The sequence below is a fragment of the Podarcis pityusensis genome (assembly GCF_964106645.2).
Source record: "Podarcis pityusensis genome assembly, chromosome: 1".
Taxonomy (NCBI): domain Eukaryota; kingdom Metazoa; phylum Chordata; class Lepidosauria; order Squamata; family Lacertidae; genus Podarcis; species Podarcis pityusensis.
In genome coordinates, this window is record NC_138028.1 from 79,446,694 (window position 1) to 79,466,642 (window position 19,949).

Sequence of the window (19,949 nt, forward strand, 5' to 3'; positions counted from 1 at the left end):
CCAGGGTCACAGGCAGGGCAGCTGAGGAAGGACTCCGGCCGTGACATCATCATCATCATCATCGGCGAAGGGAGCTGCTCTGCTCTCACAGCCCATCTCTGGGCACCAGCAGCAGCTGCCAGCGCGCCTCGCTCTTGCGTATTTGACTGAATGGTTTCCAGAGGGGTGGTGGTAGGTCAATTGCAGCCAAAACAATAACAGAGTATTGTGGCCCCTTAGAGACTGGTCCGTGTGCGGCGCCCATGGGCGCACAAGTGCCCACAGGGCTTTCCGTGATGCCCGCATCGTTCCCTCCTCCTCACTTTGATTAGGCTTGAATAATTTTATTGTAGCTAATATAATAGGTCGTGCTGTGTGTGTAGCGCCCAGTGCAGTTTTTCCCATTTGCAAATGTGTCCAGGGGTCTGAAAAAGTTGATGATCTCTGTGGTGTATAAGCATACCATCAGATGTATGAAGTGTTATCCTAAATTGGCAGAAGAATGATAGGAGGTTTGAGGGAATCTGAATGCAAAAAGTGCAGACTGGGCTCTGGAATCCATATTGTTGGCTTTCTTTTGAGGGTCTTGGAGACACTCATGGTAAAGGTTTGCACATTTCTCTTTCCCAGATACATGTTCCTCAGGTATGTGTCAGTGTCCAACAAACACCCTTTTTCACATGGTCACTTGCACACATTCCATTAGCCCTGGAAGCACATCTTGAAAGCCTGGGAGAATTAAAGAGAGAGCTGGAGAGAGAGTTCACCTGGTGCCAAAAAAAGAGAGTAAAAATTGGCTGCCGGGCAAACCTCTCTTAGGAGGGCATCCCACAGCAAACATGCTACCACTGATGGATGCTACCTCTCCCTAGGAGACACCCAAAACTATGCTAACTTCCAGGCAATCCTGGATTTAGCATCTGGAATGCCATAACTAACATCAGTATTGAGAGTCTGCAGTGGAATGCCCAAACCTGAGCCCTGTATGTGACAGAACATGGGCTGACCAATAGACCATAGGTTAGAAGTTGTATGTTGCCAGATTTCCCATGGCCAGCAAATGGCAAAATGGTCATTCAAACAGAACCTGTGAAGCTTTCCTCCTTGTTGGACTCTTGTTCCTTTAATGGCTATATGACAAACAGAAATTAAATCAGGTGAAGCTGTTCCAGCATGCAGATGCAGGAAAACTTCAGATGTCAAATTTCTGCTTTTCTTTGCAGGAGGTTTGCTGGAGGAGAATTTGACAGCCAGTGTGGTGTAGTGGTTAAGAGCGGTAGTCTCGTAATCTGGGGAACCGGGTTCGCGTCTCCGCTCCTCCACATGCAGCTGCTGGGTGACCTTGGGCCAGTCACACTTCTTTGAAGTCTCTCAGCCCCACTCACCTCACAGAGTGTTTCTTGTGGGGGAGGAAGGGAAAGGAGAATGTTAGCCGCTTTGAGACTCCTTAAAGGGAGTGAAAGGCGGGATATCAAATCCAAACTCTTCTTCTTCTTCTTCTTTACCTGGAAGAGATGGAAAGCGCTGCATATATCAGCAGTATCATCCAAAGTGTCCTTACTTGACTAAGACTTAAGGTAACTCAAAACTTCCCCTGCATCCTATAGGCTGAGCCCTAGTAGGCTGAAACAGAACAAGCTTGCTTCTTGCTGACTGATGAATTTAAAATTAGTTCAGAGAGCTTACCCCCTCAGTCCAATACTGCTGATCCTCCCAACTTGTGAAGAAGGAAACATCAAATGCTGCTTTGTCTTCCTTGGACCTAGAGGGAAACCAGCATCTCTGAAGATGGGAGTTCAGTGAGTGTTATGCAAATTTGCCTTGAAATGCAGGAGATAAATCACAAAGCCTAGGGAGGAAATGCAAGGCTTTTTTCCCAAGTAGAACCTGAATAAATGTTTCCAGCAGTCTGTTTCCAACAGAACTTCCTAAGAAAGAGAAAGGGGACTACAATAAATTTGCATCCAAAGTCTGAACATATTTTCTCCACTGAGGATTTGTAAAAGAACTGGCAAGACTGATTTGGGTGGTTTTTTCCCTGGTGATGGGAGATGCAAGCCTGTTCCGTGCTTCTGCATACCCATAAGGAGCATAACACAGAGATTTCACCAGTGATCAGATCTGTGAGTTCCTAAATACATTTCAGGGCAAACTTGCACGATTTGTGAACCACCAAGTTAAACAAAGCCCATCAGCCACATTTCGATCTTGCATTTTGTTCTCTTAAGCTTGTCTTGGTTCAGTCCAGTAGTGCCATTTTTTAAAGCAGGGTGGGAAATCTGTGACGCTCCAGATATTTGCTGGACTCCCTCCCACCTGCTCTGGTCAGCATGGCCAGTGCTCAGGGATTATGGGAGTTTTGTGGCCCAGCAACATCTGGAAGGCAACAGATCCCCCCCCCCCAGCCTTGCATAAGGCATCACACTTCAGGAGAAGAACCTGAGAGCAGCAAGTGCCAACTTCTACTTCCTCAATAAATCATCCCCCAGCCAGGCACCACCTGCTTGGTTAACCATATATGTAGCCTCTCAGCAAATTCTTTGTTGGAGAGAGTGTGCCTATGAAAGAAATCACAGGTGCATTTTTAGTTGTAGCCAGCTGGTCAATATTAGATTAATGCTGTACCCAAAAGGCTCCCCAGCCCTGCTATCTACAACTCCGGATTCCAAAACATTACAAATGAATGTTCATCACACTTTCTTCCCCACTCCTGCCATTTCCTCCACTGCCCACAATCTTTCCCCTTTCCCGGTCTGGTTCCTTAAGCTGCAGTACCTCTACAGGCCTTTATAAATAAAATCAGGGACTTTGTTATTTTCTGAGGAGTGATGTGTCAAGCTGGGGGCAGGCATTCAGATCTTGGGCAAGTGAGGCACAAGACATGTGATACCAACCCTAGGCACATTTATTCAGAAGTGAGTCTTTAGCAAGAGTTTTGCTTCACTTGGGATTGCAGCCTTCAAGACTCCATCTTAAACACGTTGTAAATTGAGCTTCTAGTCTCTGTTTTTTAAACAAAAAGATTGTTGCCCGCCTAGCCTGGTCTATTGTAACTGAAAAGGACTCCCTCCTACAAAGATCCCTTTTGTGCCACTGGTATCCAAGAGACTGCCTCCCAGGGTTCCTGAATTTATTTATTTATTTTACTTTTGATCCCAGTTATCTGCATTGAGCTTGCATTCCTCCCGTCTCTGTAACCCTATTCAAGCAGCACTCTTGTTTAGGCAACCTTAGGATTTATCTAAACATTTCAGGTGCCCTCCAATCATTCCAATACATGGGGGGGGGGGGGTATTACATTTCTTGTGGGCAGCGGATCCTTTTGCCATACAAAGGACAATGTGAATAAAGCAGACACTGAACAGACTGGGCTGAGAACCACAACAGCATGACATTTAGAAATGAAACTGACTCCCAGAGTTTCATAATTCTACCTCCAAGGGTTTTTTTCTTTTCTTTTCTGTAATGTAGCCTTTCTTTTGCCATGTAAGGTTATGAAGCACAGCATGGCTGTAACGGTGCAACATGGATTCTGTTTACAAAGCAGCACTGCTTATTTCTTTTAGCAACCTTGCTCCAGAAACTGACTGCAACATTTTCCTCCTCTTGCTCCATACACACACACACACCCTCTCCAACTTTGCACCGGGTGTTTAATAATGTGCACATATTTGTTTTTTACTATCCCCCTAAAAGGCAGCAGGAAGCCAAAGCAGAGTTCAATTCATCTTCAAATTCTGGCAGCCAGGGATGTGCCATGCGCACACACAAATGGACTAAAAACCCTGGGTTTAGAATTCAGACAATTGCTTCCTTTGCTGACATCATAGCCTGTATAGTTCTATGGAGGCAGGAGCGTTAGAGGAGGGTTAGAGCAGAGAATGTCAGAATTGGTGGGGCAAGTATAGCCATTTTCAGATTGTATACCAAGAGGGAACTAGTCATACAGGGGTGGGGATGCTGTGGCCCTCCAGATGTTGTTGGACTCCAGCTCCCATCAGCCCCAGCTAGCATGGTCAATGGTCAGAGATGAATGGATTTGTAGTCCAGCAACAACTGAAGTGCCACAGGTTCCTCATCCCTGTGCATTGTGAAAACGTGTTTCTTTCTTTATGACTTTTTCCAATGACCCCAGAGTAGTGTACATAGTCCCCACCTCCTCCATTTTTTCCTTATAACAATCCTGTTAGCTAGATTGTGATGAGAGATGCTGACTGGCTCAAGTGATCTTCATGGGGCAGTGGGAATTTGAAGCTGGATCTCCCTGCCCTTAGTGCAGCACTCTGACCATGACAACACACTAGCTTAAACTGCATTATTAACATGTCTACCCACAAGGGAAGCTGCCTGTGGCATCTCTGCATGCTTTACCATTCTGGTCTTGCCACCATCCAGTCAGTATCTGCTGCAGGAGGTAAATCTGCTTCATCAGGACTGATTGGAGCGTTAGCTCACTTTTGCTGAGAAAATTGATGATCTGCTTTTGACCACCCCTGTGAGGGCTGTCTGTTGTGTCAATGAGATAGTCACTGCTCTGGACTTCCCTCTTTCCAATCAGGGAATGCATCCAGATTGGTGATTCCTCCAGTAACACAGGGGACTGGCCTTTCAGTCTCGAGGTCATCACATGCGACAGCAGAGCACGCATAAGCCCATTGTTCCCCATTTTCCAGCCACTTCTGGGTCGCCACGATGTGCACGTCCATTGCCACACACATACTGAACCCATGTAAATTGGTCATTGCCTGTATTCTACCACATAATGCTTTATAATGCCTTATATCAGGTATTCTTCTATAACACACACTGGCTCTGTCCTATCTCCATATGCAGCTTGTTCTGATGCTGCCAATAAAAGGGGAAAGAATCCCACCAGCATTTGTAGGAGTGGGAAATATCCTTGCTAGCCCCAAGAGGTTACAACAAAGGCAGCCTATTAGAACTTATAAATTTATCCTGCTCATTTTCAGAATCAGAAAAACAGAGAAGACAAGAGAGTCCTGAATTCCACTCCCAGTGAGGTAGCTATGGCTATTGATGCATTTTTATTAACATTTTGTCTAACACATTCATATAACTGTTATTTCCTTGTATTCCATCAGCTGACTGTTTTCCCAAACACAATATGAAGACTGGTTATATTTTGAGTATTATAAATAGCGATGACCCCAAACAACTTGCAAGTCATTTTCGAACCACTTGTAGTTTACATACTTCCCAGCTGTTTTCCTTGTACTGTCATTGGGAACAACTCAAAGCAGCTGTATATCACTGCAGATCTTAATTTACAGGTTTGAGCAAATATGTAACCTCATCTCTTCGGTATGTGAAACTTGCATGCAATCTATCAGGTTACCAACTCCAGTTTCTTATCTACAAAGAGAAAAATCCCCAGCAGTGCTGACATATTTTCTTTCATGTTCAGATATAGCGACCATCACTCATGGATTCATAACCTCAAGGCTAGACTACTGTAGTGCCAACTGGCGATGGTTTGGAGCAGAGAGCGGGTGGATTGCTGGAGACAGAGCCAGTACTCAAGTGCTTGAATTGACTTCATGCTCAATTCAAGGTGGTTCTTAATTATTATTTTTTCTTATTAATGTAATATCTCATGGCATCCTTGGTTTGGTTTTTATGTCATGAAGTTCTATTTTGTTATTTGGGTTATAGGGCTAAATTTAATAAAAATACTTTAAAAAGGTCAAATGAAAGGGCATTTCTGTGGGGCGAAGAAGCGAAGACTGTGAGGGTATGCTGTTACCAAGGAGTTTGCATTTAGCCTTACAAGGTGCTTTGAAGTACCAGCTTAGGGACTTCAAAGCACCTTGCACATGATGTCAGGCCTTCCCTTTTTTTTTTTTTTTTATAATCATATTTATTAAAATTTCCAATAATAACAGAATAAAGAAGATAGAAAAGATAAAGAAAAGAAAGAAAGAAAAGAGACCAATTTTAAACCCTTATTTTCATAACCTTCTTTCTGGGACTCCCTCCTTCCCCTCCCGACTGTATTCCCCTTTCCCTACGTTGGTTCCACAAGTTCTCATTCCCAATTTAACCTAATATGTTATGCCTAAGAGCCAATTTAAGTTGCAATCTTAACATCACTCCTCACCTTTAACAAAATAGAACAAAGATTTTTTCCCCCAAAATCTACCCCGTTTCCTTCCACGAATTCCCCCTTTTTTTCCCCCCAAAACATATTAAATCAAAATACCAAAGTTATATAAAGAAAATAAAAAATAAAAGATAGAAAATAGAAGAAGGTTCCAGAAGCTGATTACATAGCCTTTGGATTCTGGAATTCCCCCTCCCTTCCCCGGTTTAGATTCCCTATGTCCATCAGTCTGTATGTTGTCGGCCTGGAGGTCTCAAGTCCACAGCCAAATTTTCCTCAATCCATCTTGCCGGTTTTCTTTAACTTTACTTGTTTTGATAATGTTTAATTTCAAAAATCCAGTCTAATCGAGGTCTTTAATTTCCCTTGGTCATTGTTGCTCCTCCTATTGTTCTTGCCGTGGCGTAGTTGGTCCTTCACTCTTTTGTTTCTTACCTTCTTACTTTCTCAGGTTTCTGTCTTGTTCAGCTGCAAAACCATTCTTATTCTGAAATCTAGTATCTCTACAGAGGTTTGTTATTCAGGAGCTTGCTTAAATAGAAAAATTCTATTGTGTTGTCACCTCTGTAGACAAAACAATATTTCAGTTTTGCTACTTTCCCAGGAGCTATGACCAGTAGTACACATCCCAGAGTAGTTTTCCACATACGCCACTTGTAATGTCCCAAGGCCCCTCTAGAGGGATTGCAATAACTTTGTGTCCTCTCATCCAAAAGTCAAGTTGTTGTTTCTTTTTCCACCCGACATTTTGTATCCATATTTATATCCAATTGTATCAAAATTTAACCAGCAAAATACTTGTAGCAAAGTCCTCTTTATATTCTCAAGATTTGACAGCTACTTTGACAGCTGTCAAACTCTCCATCTCTCTCCGCCAGGTTCTCTGAATCGCCCCGGTTCCCAGGGGGGGGGTTGCCTTTTCCCTCTCACCCTCGACTCTCCTCCAGCACAATTCTTGTAATGATTCCATCGTGGAATTTGGTATTTTTAGTCAGGAATAAACTTCTAAATTGATCTTGGTTTCTCAGTCCTTGTTTTAGCATGTTTACAATCAGGGAGGGGACTGACTTCCTTTTTAGATCCCCCCCGCTCGTGCCGAATTCGAAAAAAAAAAAAAATCCTTTTTTTTTTTTCTCCTTTTGTACCCGGTTACCCAATTACTCACGGGTTTTTGTTAAATGTCCGAATTTCAAATGGAAGAAGCCAGCGCTCTCCGACGAATGGCATGCGGCTGCACTCGGCAGGGGAAGCGATAGACTCAAAGTACCACGCCACTCCCCGGCACCCGATCCGTAGCCTTTAAAAAGGCTCCTTCACGAGTCGGGAGGGCGCTGACGGTACCAGCCGAGTCCCCATGTCCACGGGCCCCGTGCCCGTGGTTTTTAAGGGTCCCCGCGTCGCCGGCGCGGTAGGACCCAGCCCCTGCCGAGCCGACTCCCTCCGGAGCTCGGAGGGAGTCCGCCATTCGGCGATGGCGCCAACCCGGAAGTCCTCGATGTCAGGCCTTCCCACCGACCTGTTACATTTGGCCCACAAGACTGATCCTGATAAGGATCTGGCCCATGGAGGCAAAAAGTTGCCCACCCCAACTTACAGAAAACAAGGCTTGAAAATGCAACATTATGCTGATGACTCAGCTCTTGCGATAAACACCAGAAATTCCTAGGAAGTGCTATGAAAGATAATTGGGCAAATCTTCCATTATCATGGTTGGGGGGAAATTTGTTTTGACCAATATGGATGTATACCAAAAAATATTGTTTCTCTGTATGAATAGACACGATTGTAGAGGCCTGACTGAATAATTTTAGAGTGGTGGCAGGAAACCATTTGGAAAATTTGGAATGGAGAACCAAGACTGACTGAAAAAGCTTTGTTCATTTCTAAATGCCATGGCGGGATTGGATTACTGGTTTTTAAACTACTATATTATTATGCTTAAAAATTAGTGGTAATAGAAGATTGGTTCACATGGGACAAAACAACTTGCTGAAAACAAGATGGAGTTAATATATCATGGACCGTTTGCAACTGGAGAGGTAGCTTAATGCAAGGGTTTCTGTTTGTGCAACAGAACTTCTCTTCTGTGTTCCTTCTTCCAAATCTGCTCTGAAGGATTGGGGATTTGGAGAGCATGCTGTGGGGGTGGCAGGGTGGAGAAGCAAATTCCTTGGGGGAAGCCATGACTTATAATGTTACAATACGAGTTTAAATGTATAGTGTTGATGGGGTGTTTGATATTCTTTAAATGCCAAACAAATGCCTTCTTCTCCCCCAGCATTCCAGCATGTTGTGTAGTTGCTTTTAGTTGTGTCTGATGGGTTCTGATGGATTTTACATTATTGGCTGGTGGTGGCTGCAGCTTTATTGATTTGCTTTGTGCCTGGTCTTTACATGTGTTTTTATAATTTTAAATGTTTGTCAGCCTAGAAGCATTATGCCAAAGGTCAGCTTATATATTTACAGCAATCAATCAATAAGCAAATAAATGCATCTTAGAAAAATTAATAGGAGCTCTCAAAATAATGGGACATGCATAGAAATCTTCAGATTTGGAAAAAAAGCAGCTTGAAAACTGTATCCAGACATATCACCATCATGGTCTAATTGTTTTTTTCATTTTATATTTCCTGTTGCTTAGAAAGAAATAGGATTCTACCAAGAGGCTGGTGCTGTACAAATAAGTCATGTTTCTGTGAACTGCATATTTCCAAACCCCATCTTAGAGGCTGACTCAGTGGTGTAGCGTGGGGGGTGCAGGGGGGGCCGGCCGCACCGGGCGCAACATCTGGGGGGGGCGCGCTCGCACTCGCAGCTCTCTGCCCCTACCTGGCTCACTCACTCTCTCTCACTGCAGTGCTGGCTGTGCGAATCCGATCTGAGCCGCTGGGTCGCCGCCCACTGTGGAGGGGGTGGGTGCCAGGCGTGCGGTGCGGAGAGAGAGCGAGGGACTATCTGGGGGAGGGACAGTGCAGTGGCTGCCCAGCGCAGCGCTGAGCGCGGGAGAGAACCACACCAGACCAGCCCAGGCAGCAGCAAGAAGAAGCTGGCAGCGGCGGCAGGTTAGGGGTTAGGGGGCGCAAATTACTTGCCTTGCCCCGGGTTAGGGGGCGCAAATTACTTGCCTTGCCCCAGGTGCTGACAACCCACGCTATGCCGCTGGGCTGACTGATACCATAAAGAAAATGGCAAATCCAGGTTATTTGGGGAAAGGGGTTGGTAAAGTGAGAAATATGATTTGGAGGGAGCTGGGAGGTGAGGTCTAAGAAGTGGAAAGTGGTAAATGATTTGCAGCAATGTCTTGGCTCCAGGCGTGGAGCTGGCTTTATGTCTCCGAATAAGGTCACATCCATTTTGTACGATTAAATTTAACCTGATTGAATAATATCAGAGGTGGTTTGTTTGTTTGTTTGTTTGTTTGTTTGTTTGTTTGTTTGTTTGTTTGTAGAAACTAACATGGAAAGTTTCTGAGGTCTACAGAAAAGTAACAAGAAAATTATGTCTGTTCCAACAGTAAAAATTCCTGAAATAGGGACTCACCTCAGAAACCATGATCCTCAACAAAGTGGTTCTATACATTCCCCCCCCCCCAAAAAAAAGGCCTGTAGATAGATATCTATCCTGTAGACAGGGAGAGAACCACTTGTCACAAAGCAGATGAGTCAAAGAAATTGTATTCAGGCATGAACCGTGATGCACCAGTAGTCATAATACTATTCCAATCCTAGTCAATAATGTTTTTTTCAGGACAGAGATTGATTTTATTATTACTAGCTTTTAAGATGCAATGGCCGGGGGGAGTTCCTCGAGACAAACTGTCACCATGTAATTAAATGATGTACAGGGGGTATAATGAAATATCTTATTAATGCCATTATCTGTTATTGCAGCACAGCATGTATCTCATAAATCTTTGTAATTATTCTAATGCAGCAGTTTCTCCCAACCTGAACTATGATTATCTGCAGTTCCTGATTAGCCAGATTTTCTTGTGAGATTCCCTGTGTCAGAATAACTCTTAATTAAGCTGTACCCTCATTCATTTTGACTTCTAATTATCTAAATGTTCTGGCCTTCTTCTAAGTCGCTAAGGTCAATGATATTAGACTGTGTGTGATTCTTAAGAGAGCATTCTCTGGCGGTTTATGCCGTTCTGCTCTGTTAGTAGCCACTGGCCATGCTTTTTAAAGGCCATTAACAAAACCATAAATAGGACAATATTAAGCAAATGGGGTGTGTGTGTGTGTGTGTGTGTGTGAGAGAGAGAGAGAGAGAGAGAGAGAGATACAGTTCATTAAAGGCTTTAGGATTAGGCAGAGTTATCTCAGTTTGATTATCCAGTCAAACTGGAGCTCAACTCTGCCACCCCAACCCCTTTTAATTCTCATTTAATGTAGACAGTAGCTGAGATGCAGTGTTGGGCAAAACATTTTCATCTTAATTAAACTGTTTCTGGGTCTTTTGTTAGCCTTTTTGGAGAATTCCCAGAAAAAGCTCAGGGGGTTTCCTTCCTCTAGTCACCAGCCCACCTGTTTGGAAATGTAGGAAAGATGGGATGAAGGAGAAGAGAAAGGCTGGTAGACGAGAGGGCTGGCATTAGGTAATCACAAGCGGAGGCCATCTTTAAAAGTATGAGGATAGCTTGGCTTGGGATGGTTCAGGGAAATCCTGTCTGAGTTAATTTCACAACCCCATTTCCAAAATTCTTCTCCATTCCTACTTAACCAGGAAGCTTTAAGCCAGTCACAGCCCAACTCTATCCATGCTTACTCTGAAGCAAATCCCAGTGATTTAAATGAGATTTACTCCCCAATAAGTGTGCATTGGATTACAGTCTTTACTCTCTCTTAGTCTCAGATGCCCACCTGTACCATGGGAGGATACTGGTCTACCTAACAAAATTATTATCAGGATGACTGAGATAATGTTACCTAAAACACCCTGAACACTATATACGTGGAAATAATTAGTAACGCCCACTACCACTGGCTTTTATGAAATTAACAATGGGCAGTATGTTCTTAGCTTTCGGGCTTGGGTCTGTATAGCTCAAAGCCCATTATTTTCTTAGCATTCAGTAACTAAGCATTAGCTTCTTGAACCCCAACTAGATGTGTGCTAGGGCAATAGATTGCTGTCAGTCTTTCCTCCCAGTAAGGATTTCAGTTCCATATGCCCCCCGCTTATCCCAACAGAAATAGGCTTCTTTTCATTTAGATAGCATCACTGAACTGAGTCGTTAAAACATGTTTTCTGTTTGCAGCCAGAATGAATTCATGTCATGCTGAGAAAATAAATCAGACAGAAGAAAGAGTTCTAAGACACCCAGCAAAGCTGTTGTACAAAAAATAAAATAAAAAATAAAAATAAAATCATGCCAAGAGTGTACCCCTAGCACTGCTTAATCTTGGACTCTGAATTTTAAAAACCTGTCAAGCTATAGTTTCTTGTAGCTGGAAAACATTGTATTCTTTCTCCCATGGGCTTTAAGGATGGAGCACAATCCTCAGCATTTTAACCATAAGTCATAGGTAAAGGTAAAGGTACCCCTGACCATTAGGTCCAGTCGCAGACAACTCTGGGGTTGCGGCGCTCATCTCGCTCTATAGGCCGAGCGAGCCGGTTTTTGTCTGCAGACAGCTTCCGGGTCATGTGGCCAGCTTAACTAAGCTGCTTCTGGCGAACCAGAGAAGGCACGGAAACGCCGTTTACCTTCCCGCTGGAGCGGTACCGATTTATCTACTTGCACTTGATGTGCTTTCGAACTGCTAGGTGGGCAGGAGCTGGGACCAAACAACAGGAGCTCACCCCGTCGCAGCAATTCAAACCACCGACCTTCTGATTGGCAAGCCCCATGCTCTGTGGTTTAGACCACAGCGCCACCCGCACCCCTACCAGAATTCATACCTCTCTCCAACTACCCTTGGACTGAATGAGAGTAACAGAGATCTTCTGCAGCCTCCATGACAGCGGGTGATTCCATTTGCATGTGCATTGTTTTATTATTTGCCTCTGAGATCTTTAAACATTTGAACAGCAGGAGTAAGGGCTGATTCACACATGCAAGAACATCACCTATTTCTATGCACTTGATTGGCAACATATGATCTGACTACTGTAAATTGATAAGCATTGCATAACCGACATTGTTAAAAGTTCAGGCTGTTGTGTTAAATCGGTGATGCTGGTCTATGTGAACCAGCCCTTAGATTCAAACATCTAGGTTCTAGATTATACCAGATGCATAAATTGACTTCAGCATGACCAAATCAGCTCCATTGAAGTGTGCTAGTTTAACTTAATTGATAGATTCTAACCAATCTAACAAACAAATGGCTTTGTGAAAGGTGAAAGCCAACACACAAACCAATAAAAATTGTTCCAGTTAAAAGTGCAATGTTACTGTCAGGGGTTCAGGAGCAGAGGCACAGGAAAGGGAGGAAATAGAGAGCGAGGGGGAGGAGTCCGAAGGAAATGTTAGTGATGACAGCGGTCCGAGGTCTCTGAGTCTTTCCAGCGAATCGGAAGATTCACAGAAAGGGGCTCCCATGGTCAGAGCAAGGGGGGTGCCTAGGGGGACACCCCAGGAAGAAGGGGCCAGAGGGGACTCAGAGAGCAGCAGTTGGAAATCAGGACCAGCGTCCACACCAGAGTGCAGTAGGGGGGAGGAGTCCCAGGCATCGGGATCAGGCGGCGCACTGCCAGTGGGAGGACATGAGTCAGGAATGGCCACGCCTCCATCGGGGAGCGAGGAAACGGTCGAGAGGAAGGTTGAAGGCTGGGCGCGCGCGCCAAGTTCAAATGTACAGGAGGGCGGCGCAGTTGGCAGCCCGGATAGGGAGCCAGGTCCCAAAGCCTGCCGAAAAGAGGGGGAGGAGTCAGGGGGGGTCAACGTCAGCGTCAGAAGAATCCAGGAAGGAAGGGACCCCGGGGGGTAGCAGGACCCAGAGGAGAAAGGAGAGACGGAAGAGGTGGAGTAAGGCTAGAATCTTAAACTGGTGTACAGGGGGCGGAGACTCAGATGGAGCTTCGCCGATCTAACCCCTAGACGTAGAGCTGGGGCGCTGCGGCTTGAAAATGGAAACTGTACTTCAATAAAGACTTTTGTACATTACTGCCGGCTAGCGTTGGTCCTCTGTGAGCTGGGACCTGGAGCCAGCTCTGACAGTAAGCTCCATCACAAAAAGTTTTGCACCAAAAACCTCGTAACGTGAGTGGACGCAGCGAGGGAAGAAGATTGGTGCTTCGCGAGCTCACAAAAGTCAGGCAAGATGACTACAGAACAGCAACTAGCAGCCCTGCAAGATGCAGTGACACAACTCAACGCGGAGGTACTCGCATCCAGGAAAAGGGAAGAGGAAGCGGCTGCCGCCTGCAGGGATCTCCAAGCCAGGTTGGAAGTGCTTGCTAAGCAGGGGCAACCGGGACCCAAATCAGAGGGGATTGGGCTGGGGAAAAGAGGAGGCAGCCTGGTATCTCATTTCGATGGGAATTTGCAGCAGTACCCTAACTTCCGAGCAGACGTGCTGTTTGCGCTGGAACTGCTGGATAAAGACTTTAGAGATGAGCAAGAGAAGGTGGGGTTTATCTTGTCCCATTTGCATGGGGAAGCTAAAGCGTGGCTGCGCAATCTGTGGAGAGATAAGGATCCGGCGCTCCAAAATGCGGATGCATTCATTAAAGCGATGGATTCGTGTTTTTTATCAAATATAGACATTGATATCGCCAGAAAAGACATACATGGGCTCAAACAAGGCAGAGCCAGTGTAAGGCAGTACCATTCCCGCTTTTTTGCATTAGTCCATGCGCTGGGATGGGAGAAGGATTCTGCCCCAGCCAGAGACCTTTTTTGGGAAGGCTTGAATGCAAATGTGAAAGATGAGATTGCAAGGGGGGAGAGACCAAAGAGCACTCAGGAGGTTGTCCGGCGGGCGCTGCAAATTGGGGTGCGTCTGGAAGAACGTCCATGGAACAGAGAAGAAGGACGTTGGGGACGTACGCCAGTGAGAGCACCTCCCCTCTTTCCCAAGGATGCAGCGCGTGCGCAATCCACACCTCCGCAAGGAGGGGGAGAGGAACCGATGGAGATTGGAGGCGCCAGGGCTCAGTCAGCAACCAGAGCCCTAACACCGGGAGCAGTCAAAGCGAAGCCTCCTAGAGGGAACAGGAAGTGCTACATCTGCGACAGTGCTCAGCACATGGCGAAAGAGTGTCCCCAGAGGCTCCACAAGCACACTGCAGCCTCAGCAACAGTAACAGACGCAACTCAGCAGAGAGAACCACAGCAGGGAAACGACAGAGTCTGGTTGGAGGAAGAGGCACTGGGGCCCAGCCAGACAAGTCAATGAAGCCGTCCCCAGAGATTTTGCAGCCCACAGACCCCCTCCCGCCCAAACCAGTGGTGCAGCTCACAGCATCGCTCCAACTACCCAATGGACTCACTATGGAAGTGCCGATTACCATTGACTCTGGTAGTAACGCAGACTTCATAGGACTGGATTTCATTCAAGAGCACAACATAGCACTCCTGCCAGCCACGCTGCCTCTGAAGGTTGTCACGGTGGATGGCAGGGAATTGCTGGGGGGGCAGGTGGTGCAGCAAACGCCTCCGATGGTGATGCAAATTGGGAATCACCGAGAAGTCATCAGCTTCAATGTCACCCAACTGTCGGACACGCCTATAGTATTAGGCATGAGTTGGCTGCACAGGCACAGCCCAGCATTGGCGTGGTACCAGCGACAACTGACCTTCGGCTCCTCATACTGTGCGGAACATTGCATTCTGCCTAGCCCGGAAGGGGAAGAGGATGACCCGCAGCTACAATTAGGCACGCTGCAAGCAGTGCCACTCAAGTACGCAGCGTTTTTGGAGGTTTTCTGCGAGAAGGAAGCGGACAAGCTGCCTCCCCACAGGTCCTATGACTGCAAGATTGACCTCCTGCCAGGGGCGACGCTGCCAACCGGGAAACTGTATTCCATGTCTGAAGACGAGCTGCAGGAACTCAGGGAGTTCATAGACCTCAACTTGAAGCGCGGTTTCATCCAGGAGTCGAAGGCAGTGGGGGGCAGTCCTGTATTCTTTGTGAAGAAGAAGGACACGCCCCAAAAAAGGCTTGTGGTGGACTATAGAATTTTGAACTCGAAAACCAAGCCCACAGCCTTTCCCATGCCCAAGATAGATGACCTGCTCGCAACGGTGAGGAAAGGACGCGTTTTCACAAAGTTGGATCTGCGAGGGGCGTACAACCTGATTCGCATACGGGAGGGCGACGAATGGAAGACTGCCATGTTCACGCCCCTGGGCACCTATGAATACAGAGTTATGCCCTTTGGATTACAAAATGGCTCCCACTGTTTTCAAGCCTTCATGCATCACGTATTGGCGGGTCTCCTCTACAAGAAATGCGTCTGCTTCCTGGACGACATCCTGATATTTTCAGAATCAGAGGAGACCCACGAGGGAGACGTCAAGGAAGTTCTGCAGAGACTGCAGGAGCACAGGCTGTACGCCAAGCTGGAGAAGTGCCAGTTCGACATGAAGGAGGTAGATTTCCTGGGCTACAAGTTGTCGGACAAGGGGCTCGCCATGGACAGCGCCAAGGTTCGCTCAGTGTTGGACTGGAAGAGCCCGCGCAATCGGAAGGAGGTCCAGCGGTTTGTCGGTTTCGCCAACTTTTACCGCAAGTTCATCAAGGGGTTCGCGATGCAGACGGCGGCCATTACCGACACGCTCAGCTCCAAGAAGAAGAAGTTCATCTGGACGGAGCAAGCGGAGCAGTCCTTTCAGAAACTCAAGCGTCTCTTCTCGTCCGAAGAGCAGCTACTGCATGTGAATCCCAGCAGACCGATGAGGGTTGAAACGGACGCCTCAGACAGAGCCGTAGGAGCAGTACTGTTGCAGCAAGACCCGCATGGGGACTGGAGACCGTGTGCCTTCTACTCCAGGAAGCTCAGCAAGTCAGAGCAGAACTACACCATCTGGGACAGGGAGTTGCTGGCCATTCATGCAGCATTCAAGGCGTGGCGGCACTTCCTCATTGGAGCCAAACACACAGTGCAGGTCCGCACGGACCATAAAAACCTGGAGTACTGGCGCACGGCAAGGTTCCTGAACCAGAGGCACATACGATGGGCGGAGTTCTTTGCGGATTTCGACTTCAGGATAGAGTACATCCCAGGCGACAACAACATCATGGCGGATGCACTGTCCAGAAAGCCGCAATACCTCGAGGAGGCGGCACCAGCAACGGCCAAGCACATTTTCGCACCGAAAGCGTGGGCGTGCGCTTCAGCAACCGTGGACCTGGATGCTGTACGTCGAGCACTGCAGGAGGACCCCTTCGCACAAGCCAAGATGGAGGAGGTGCAAAGGGGCACGGCGGAGGACGACGAGTTCCAGATACGCGACGGATTGCTCATCCGCAGAGGGGCCCTCTACGTACCGGGAGACGACCTCCGCGCGAAAGTACTGCAGCAGTTGCACGACGCACCCACCGCCGGGCACTTTGGCAAAGAGAAGACGGTAGAATTAGTAGCCAGAGATTTTTGGTGGCCCAAGATGCGGGGGGAAGTCGCGGATTACGTCTCGAGGTGCGACACCTGCCAAAGGGCCAAGTCAGTGCACAAACCGCCGGCGGGACTGCTCGAACCGCTGCAGACACCGCTCGAACCGTGGGAGAGGGTGGCCCTGGACTTTGTCACGGATCTACCCAGCTCGAGGGGCAAGACGGCAGTGCTAGTGGTGGTGGACATGTTCACCAAAATGGCCCACTTCATTCCGTGCGCGAAGGTGGCCACGGCGGAACAGACCGCCAAACTGTTCATAGACCACGTGTTCAGGGTTCACGGTCTGCCACGGTCTATCCTGTCCGACCGGGGGCGACAGTTCATCTCGAACTTCTGGCAGAAGCTGATGGGTTTCCTGAACGTCAAGATCAACCTAGCGTCGGCGAGACACCCGCAGACGAACGGACAAGCGGAGCGAGTCAACGCCATCATGCAGCAGTACCTGCGATGCTACGCAAATCAGCAGCCGGCAACATGGGTGGACTACCTGCCGCTCGCTGAGTTCGCCTACAACAACACGAAGCACGTGTCCACGGGGGTGACACCGTTCTTCGCCAACAACGGGAGGCATCCCAGAACCTTCCCGGGATTAGCGAGAGCGGGGGAGGGGGAGCCACAGGCAGCGGAAGCCTTAGCATCAGAGTTGCAGGAGGTTCACGAACAGCTTCGGAGGCAGTTAGAACTAGCAAAGCACGCATACAAACTGCAGGCTGACAAGCACAGAAGGGTTGGGGAAGACATACAGGTGGGAGACTGGGTTTGGTTAGCAGCCCAGGCAGTGCCGGCCAGATCGTTAGCGAAGAAGAAGCTAGGGCATAAGCAGCTAGGACCTTACCAAGTCGAGGCACAGGTCAATCCAGTGGCCTTCCGGTTGACACTGCCGGAGGGATCCAGAATGCACCCAGTTTTCCATAGATCAGTGCTCACGCCCTACAAAGCACCTCATAGATTTCAGGAGCCAGGCACGGCACCAGACCCGTTCAGGGAAACGCCCACAAGGGGGGGGTCGCCAAGGCGGGAACCCGTCAACGAAGTCACAGAGATTTTAGACTCGAGATGGGGGGAAGAGGGAGTAGAATATCTTCTCGCCAGAGAAGGTACCCCGGCCAGCGCCAACAGTTGGGTGCCAGACTATGCCTTGGACGAACCTCTTCTCAAGGACGAGTTTCATGCCCTTTTCCCACACAGGCCCATGCCAGCCGAGTATTTCGACGACTGGCTTTTCACACCCACATTTTCAGCCAGCACATTCCAGGGGTTCACCTCGGACGAGGAACCGGCACTAGAAACACGTTCCCCGGAGGGATCACCCTCGGGGTCTGCCTCAGACCGTTCCTATTGGTGGGACGATCGACCAGAGGAGCAGTGGCGCAGGAAGTGGCTGGGGGGTCCTTGGCAGGCAACGTCCCCGGAGGAGACCGGGGGAGAGACGGACATGGACGTGTTGGGGGAGGACCTTGGGTTCGAGCACGGCGGCAAAGAGATGGAAGCAGAGGAAATTGAGGTCGGCGAGAGCACGGAGAACGAGCCGGACTTATCCGGCTGGATGCACGCCGCGGGGAACGAACTGTATCCGGCACTCACCCCCACAACGACGGAGCACCCAGTACCCACACCTGAAGGAGGGGAGGGGGGAAGGGGGGGCTTCGAGGGGGGGATGGATGTCAGGGGTTCAGGAGCAGAGGCACAGGAAAGGGAGGAAATAGAGAGCGAGGGGGAGGAGTCCGAAGGAAATGTTAGTGATGACAGCGGTCCGAGGTCTCTGAGTCTTTCCAGCGAATCGGAAGATTCACAGAAAGGGGCTCCCATGGTCAGAGCAAGGGGGGTGCCTAGGGGGACACCCCAGGAAGAAGGGGCCAGAGGGGACTCAGAGAGCAGCAGTTGGAAATCAGGACCAGCGTCCACACCAGAGTGCAGTAGGGGGGAGGAGTCCCAGGCATCGGGATCAGGCGGCGCACTGCCAGTGGGAGGACATGAGTCAGGAATGGCCACGCCTCCATCGGGGAGCGAGGAAACGGTCGAGAGGAAGGTTGAAGGCTGGGCGCGCGCGCCAAGTTCAAATGTACAGGAGGGCGGCGCAGTTGGCAGCCCGGATAGGGAGCCAGGTCCCAAAGCCCGCCGAAAAGAGGGGGAGGAGTCAGGGGGGTCAACGTCAGCGTCAGAAGAATCCAGGAAGGAAGGGACCCCGGGGGGTAGCAGGACCCAGAGGAGAAAGGAGAGACGGAAGAGGTGGAGTAAGGCTAGAATCTTAAACTGGTGTACAGGGGGCGGAGACTCAGATGGAGCTTCGCCGATCTAACCCCTAGACGTAGAGCTGGGGCGCTGCGGCTTGAAAATGGAAACTGTACTTCAATAAAGACTTTTGTACATTACTGCCGGCTAGCGTTGGTCCTCTGTGAGCTGGGACCTGGAGCCAGCTCTGACAGTTACCTAATTTGCCGGTCTTTGTTCTGCGCTATGCAAGCATTCTGAGGAATAAATAGATCAGTAGGTTGACACTATGTAGTGCTCTTGCAAAATTGGTGGCAACAGCTATCTCATCGGACAAACAATGAATTAATCTCCCATGGAACAATGCTGGCTGCTCCTTACAGTTCATTAGTATTTGGCTAAGTGGTTTTTCTGCAGTTCTCTAAAGAGGACTGAAGGAGGGAAATGGTTCTCTTCATCAGCAGGAATCAGGAAATGGAAGAAACTAACACTATTGCTAATCCAGCTCATTAAACTTAAGTACTGAAGGATTGAAGTAGAGGTCTCAATTATGGCATTAGCAAAGTGAGTAAAAAGCAATTTTCATCTCAAGACAAAATATGCTGTGGCACATTTTAAAACTACTTACTTTTAACAAGTGTTCTGCAACAGCATTAGCTTCAGAGCTGGGATGGAGAACCTGGGACCCTCCAGATGTTGAACCCCAGTTGCAGTAATCTCTGACCATTGCCCAGGATGGCTGGAGCTGCAACAACACTGGGAGAGTCGCAGATTGCTTTGCAGCACAAGAGGCATGAGCTGAATCAGAGGTGATTAGGCTGCACTGTTGCAGCACAGAAAATAATATCAACCATGTTAACAAGTTAAGAATATGTTTGCTTGTTTTAAATGAGACATCTGCTTCAGTTCACTGATATGTTATGATTATGGGAACTCATTCTGATATTTAAACTACAGGTAGAGGTTTTAGCATGAAATGGGTCATGTGGAAAAATCAAACCATCACCAGTCTCAGGCAGCCAACATGAGGCAAATCAGTCAACCCCACCACACATGGCTGTTGGGCTGCTGC

General features: G+C 48.0%; 1 long non-coding RNA gene across 2 annotated transcripts; it reads left to right on the plus strand.

Moving 5' to 3' along the window:
- Window positions 1–1,477: 1,477 nt before the first annotated feature.
- LOC308480868 lies at window positions 1,478–8,831 on the plus strand. 2 transcript variants are annotated; one of them, XR_013988289.1, is made up of 4 exons: window positions 1,478–1,556; window positions 4,950–5,000; window positions 5,405–5,823; window positions 7,603–8,831. It is a non-coding gene; the product is annotated as an uncharacterized lncRNA (long non-coding RNA). The 2 variants fall into 2 exon arrangements; XR_013988288.1 differs by having other exon boundaries at window positions 4,950–5,823.
- Window positions 8,832–19,949: the final 11,118 nt, after the last annotated feature.